Below are 6,000 nucleotides of genomic sequence, written 5' to 3'. Positions count from 1 at the left end.
CATTCCTCCCCACAGTGACTTAGTTCACAATACATTGTAGTCTACATTGCGATGTAGCAAACCTACTGTTGATTATATGAAATTATCTTTTTATTTAATGGCTTTAATTAAAGTTTAAAATGCAAAAGTCAAGTATCATACTTGTGCTCTAAACAGAAACATTTTTCGAACTTGCCCCTGTCTTATCAAATAATCTATTTGATGGATTTAATATACAAGGCTTTTCTGCTTGTGTGGTAATAAAACTTCTCAAATACACTTCTGATATCAGGTTGTATAAGAGCGTTTACTTTGGTCAAAATTAAAATGTTCCCTCTTTAATTGGATTTCTTTTTATAATCAATTTTCAATATTTATCGGAGGCATTTCAATACAAAACCTATCTAAGAACACTCCCAGACACATAAAGTACATTTGTGTGAAATTCACAAAATATCAGTCCACATTACATTAGTTTTCCCTCCAGTCACATATTGCTGACAGATTGGGAGGATGGTATCCAGAGGAACGAACTCTTAAATGCAGAATATAATGCCTGGGTGAATGGTGTCATGACAACATCATGCTACATAACACCTGAAGGTGGATGTAATATCAGGGAGGATAATCTCATGAAAACAAAAAAAGTACTATAGCATCCCCCACTCACCCAAAAAATAGAGGAGGTAATGCTTAGGAGAATGGTATCATAACAATAGGAAAAATACTACACTAACTTTATCTACCATTGTATTGTGCATTGAAAGATAATACACTAACACAGTCAATAGAAATAATAGTATAATTTTGGTTTTAGATATCCAAATGCTAAATCTCCATCAGTAATAAAATTGATACTATAGTTTTGGTTTCACTCAGACTATATGCTAAATCTTCATTAGTAATAGATATGGTGTATTAAAAAAAAAATTAAAAAAAAAAAAAACCATTATACTAGCGTGAGTACACGTTCAGGGTGGGCTTCTAATAAAAGTCTTCTGATACTTGGAGACTTTAAAACGCAAGAAAATCGCGCCGTGAAATACTTCAGTTATAAAGCAATCAAAATTATACTGCTATACTAAAATCTGTGTCAAAATAAAGCTTACAAAATTGAATTTATGGGTTCAACAACCACTATCAGTGCTCTATTGATGTGTATTAAGACCCTATACTTTGAGGTATTATTTACTTACTTCCAACTCCGGGCAGATGTGACACAAGGTCAGAATATTGGGCGAGTCAAGTCAGTGCCTATTAAAAATTGCCTGAGAAGCCTCGTCGGCACTTCCCGGTAGAGGAATCTCAGGTAGTAAGCAAAAACTTACTCCAAAACAAGGGAGGCAATGGCCTGGGAGGGTGGACCTAGAACTGCACAGGACCACAGCCAGCCAAACCTAGCCAACAAGATAAAAGCTTGGAGCTTCTTTAGGTCCTTTGATATCTTCCAATCCCCCTCTTCTGTGAAATTGATGCCACACTTTTTGCCCAATTTGGCATCTTTAATATCAAACATCATTTTTGTGAATTAATTTGATTGATACGATGGGGTGTAGTTTTATATCTATTGTGTTAACTTTCATGAAAGAAAGAGAAAAATGTGTTTGGACCTCTACTTTTTGTGAGCAACTTACTCCCTCCCACACCAATAAACTAAACAGTGTAATTGGGTTGGTTGTAGGGGAACTTAAAAAAAAAACAAAAAAAAAAAAACAAGAAAAAAACTTTATCTTCCACATGGTTAGGTTTGTTTAAAAGAAAGAAAAGAAATAAACACATTTATAGCCTATTTTAACAGATACACAGAACCTCATTCCCAATAACAAAAGTATCTGTTCAGTTCTTTTAAAGTTGAATTCAATATTAAAACATAAGTTAGGTTGCTTATGTATACTTTGTGGAAGACAAAGAGGTTAATTTTTATTGGCTGTTGCATATTTTCATTATGCAGTTATAGAAGACCACTTCAGCTGATTTATTGAAGTGCGTTATTACATTGTGACACGGCATATTGGAGGCAATGACCTGTTAGAAAGTCAGAGTTTCTAGTTGAGAGGATTTGATGGTAGGAAATTTGAAACGCGAAATGACGTCACTGCTACAAGTGCAATTAAAAATATATTTCAAGTGGACTGGTACAGCTTTTGAACCGGACAAAGCCGATTTTTGCCGACAAAAATTACGTAAACAGGCAGAAAAAGGTAAATGAAAATAAACCAGCATCAAAATCCAAACGAAGTGTTATATTCCAACAAAATAAAATGAAAAACGTTTCAAAGAAGAAAAAACACTCACCGTATCATTAGTTTTATGAAAAACTAGCAGGGACCCGACGTTGCCTGGGATTAAATGAGGATTATTGAATGTTTCACACTCATATATTTTTATTGTCATCGAAATCGGTGAAATTGTCCATTTTTCAATCAAAGCGATTGATTGCCTGCTCTAATTGGGGACCCATCGCGGTGCACCAGGAAGAAGCTTTACATGCCTCCACACAGTGACTTAGTCCACAATACATTGTAGTCTACATTGCACTGTAAAGAACCTAGTGTTTATTTTATAAAATTATTTTTATATATAATAGCTTAAATTAACGTCAAGTATCATAATTCAATTCTGCTTTCAACAGAAACTTTCATTCCAAACGCATCGCTATCATAACATAGAACCTATTATTGATTTTATATGCCTTTCTGTTTGTGTGGCAATAAAACTTCTCAAAGGCACTTGTGATGTTAGGCTGTGTAAAGTGTTAACTTTGGTCAAAATCGCCTGCTCTTTCTTTCATCAGATTATTTTGATTATCGATACTTATCCAAGACATTCTGATACAAAACTTATCTAAGATCACTGCCAGATACATAAAGTCCATTTGTCAGCCGTTTCGGAGTTTATAGGGAATCAGCTAACACACATTCACACACACACAGACAAAGCTCCTTTTATATAATAGTAGATAGGTAAATAAATAGATTAGGTATATCTTTCCTATCCACCGGTGTAGTTTATCTCCTAAAAAAAATTAACATTCTGCTTTTTTTTTATGCAATCAGCCTGAAGAAATATCTGCAAAAAGGAATTTAAAAAAATAATATTTTAGATTTTAAGGTGACAGATCACTTTTCTATATAAATTTAAACTAAAATGTGCACCCATTTCCTGTTTAGTTAGCAGTAAATTGAGTGGTTTCTAAATTTTGAGACGGGAAAATTGGGTTGGGGAAAATTATTTTTAATTATTCATCGAATTTTTTTTTTTTTTTAAATATAAAAAGACGTAATTTAAAAAAAATAGTAATTTTTTAGATTTGCAACAGAAGGGGGGGTATTTTTAATTTTAAAATTAGGCCCCACTTGCCAAAAAAACAAAGTCGACCATGATGTAAAATAAACCAACCCTAAACTTGTGCTGACATAACCCTAACCTAATTCTAAACTAACTTTTATTTTTAGCTTGTAAAGTCAGTTTAGTTTGGTTCATATTGTGTGGAAGCATCAGAACTTGATTTGGCTTTCTCCGAAAAATCATAACTTTTATGGCTGCAAATTTCTGGATAGCTATTCCTAAAAAGCACACTAAAAAGTTAACTCTCTTATCCACCATCGACACACACAAAAATATAACATTTTTTTTTTTTACAGAAAAAAAGATATCCTAAAACATTAATATTGTTTCCACACTTTATTTTATTGTGGGAAAATAATGTCTCCCCCTCCAAAACCAAAAAAATGAAATAAAAGAAAATATAATATTGTAAATCCACGCCTACCTTCATCTTGCACAATTTTGATCTCATTAAAATATTGAAACAAAAAAATTTAGTTTCACGCTTTCTTATTACTGCTAACGGCATAATTAAAAATTTCAAACTTTAAAACTGCAATCCAAAAGTTGTTTGTCTCTCAAATCATCTTTGATTTTTTATGCTAACAAATTTTACTAAAACCTCCAAATTGTTTTCTGTTTTTTCTTTTTTGTTTGTTTCTCTCCATTTCTTATATTAAAAAATGTGTCTACTTTTGGTGAATCCATTCCAAACACTGGCTGAATTTTAAAGTTTTGCTAGTCTTTCAAAAATCGTGCCTGAGAAAAAACAAACTCAAATACTAATTATTAATGACAACTCTTATTAGTGACAATCAGTATTAAAATATGGTTAAATATATTTTAATTTATAGAGTCAATTAAAAAGAAAAACAACAACAAAAGGGGACTTGGGTGCCATCTCCAACTTTCAATGTAGACCCCCACTACCACGTCTCCTCAAACATCAAGAGTCTATGTTCCAATCTTCCAGAGGTTTAAACCCAATTAGAGTAGACCAATCCAGACCTATTATTCCTATGTGAAACTGGCAATGGACCGACTATTTTCCTGGATGAGTTTGTAAAACCTTGATTCCAGTAAAGCAACTGGCCTTGATGCATTCCAATTATAGTGCTGAAAAACTTCAACCAGACCTAGCTCCCATGCTTACAAAACTGTTTTAAGCGTTGTCTTAAGGAGAATTGCTTCCCAACAACCTGGAAAACCTCATCAGTATGCCCTGTATTTAAGAATTCAGGTGATCGCTCACCCCCCTCTCTATACAGACCAATAAGTCTCTTGTCAGTCAAGAGTAAGTTGCTGGAATCTGTGTTAAATAGAGAAGTAGTCAACCACCTCAACAAAAATAACCCTATTAGTGACATGGTTTATCCTGGGCCCAAATATCTTCCTGATCTACATCAATGATCTCCCAAATCACATCCTAAGATTATTCATAGACATTTATGCTGACAACACTACCATCTATGGCAACACTTCAATGGCTGTAAATAACCAAGTTATTATCTCTCCTCTGATCTTGAGCACATGGTACAATGGGGAAAGAGGTGGCTGGTTAATTTTAAATCATTCAAAACCAAGCTTTTATCTTTACATCATCAACGCTCTGATTTCCATCTGGCATTAACTAAAATGAATGGCTCTCGTCTTGGGGAGGCTCCATGATTTGACAAGCTTCTGGGTCTGACCTTTACTCCTGATCTGAAATGGAATATGTGCATCAAATCTGTTGCCAAAGTCGCTGGAAATATAGTGGGATCATTCTACTGCTCCAGTAGATATGTCACTGATGCAATGCTCTACCTGTATAAAAGCCAAGTACGTTTAAGGATGGGGTATTGTTGTCACATCTGGGCAGGAGCTGCTAGGAGCACCTTATCCTGCCTTGACAGAGTTGAAAATAAATTTCATAGCCTAGTGAGGGATGCCCTTTTCTCTTCCTTGCAACCTCTTTCTCACAGAAGGGACGTTGCGAGCCTGTCTCTGCTTTGTCATTATTTTCATGGCAAGTGCTCCTCTGAGCTCCAATCTATGGTTCCCCCCTCACCAAATTTTTATGAAAAACACTCGTCTAGTTGAACCCACTATCAATAATTCCTCCCACTCTTTAACAAAGCTTCTGTCTTAGAACTGCACACCTGTGGAACTCTCTTCATTTCCCTGCTTTCCAGCTGATTACAATATGGTTGTCTTCAAGTCCAACATAAACAAGTTCTTGATGAGACATTCCCCTTAAGTAATCCAATTTACCAAATTTCCGCTACTAACGATTACTATGATATTGTCCCATTGACTACTGTAAACTCAGTAACCCTTTTCCTTCAGTGGCCTTCGGTGATCACTTTGGGATTACTATATACACTTATCAAATGTAAGAGAACTATTAAAACCACCATGCCGAGTTTTCAGGTGTATTCATAAATGTATCAAAGTGTATATATGTGTAGAAATGTGATGTATAATCCTAGTAGACCTGCTTCTATTGACATGAGAAATGATGAAGGCAAGTCACTGGTACAATAACCAGTTGCTTCGGATAGGTCCAGCTCATCATCTAGGAGAAGTTAAAACTCTGATTTCAAACCTCCGCTGCCTTCTGAAATACTCACCCATGGGGAAAAGGATTAAGTAGAAAACCCTGAAGCCCCTTAAAACAATTATTTTTTTTTCTACAGAAGAGTATTTTTTTCT

The 6,000-nt window shown here is 34.6% G+C and overlaps 1 protein-coding gene across 1 annotated transcript in view; it reads right to left on the bottom strand.

Annotated features, from left to right (window-relative positions):
- LOC145279635 (uncharacterized) overlaps positions 1-6,000 on the bottom strand; it is a 396,470-nt gene that overhangs the window by 315,520 nt on the left and 74,950 nt on the right. The gene's annotated exons all lie outside the window — the stretch shown is intronic.

Source organism: Euprymna scolopes, chromosome 7 (assembly GCF_053919585.1).
Source record: "Euprymna scolopes isolate OS-2025 chromosome 7, ASM5391958v1, whole genome shotgun sequence".
Taxonomy (NCBI): Eukaryota; Metazoa; Mollusca; class Cephalopoda; order Sepiida; family Sepiolidae; genus Euprymna; species Euprymna scolopes.
The sequence above is the reverse complement of the archived record's forward strand: the minus strand, read 5'-3'. Positions and strand labels throughout refer to the sequence as shown.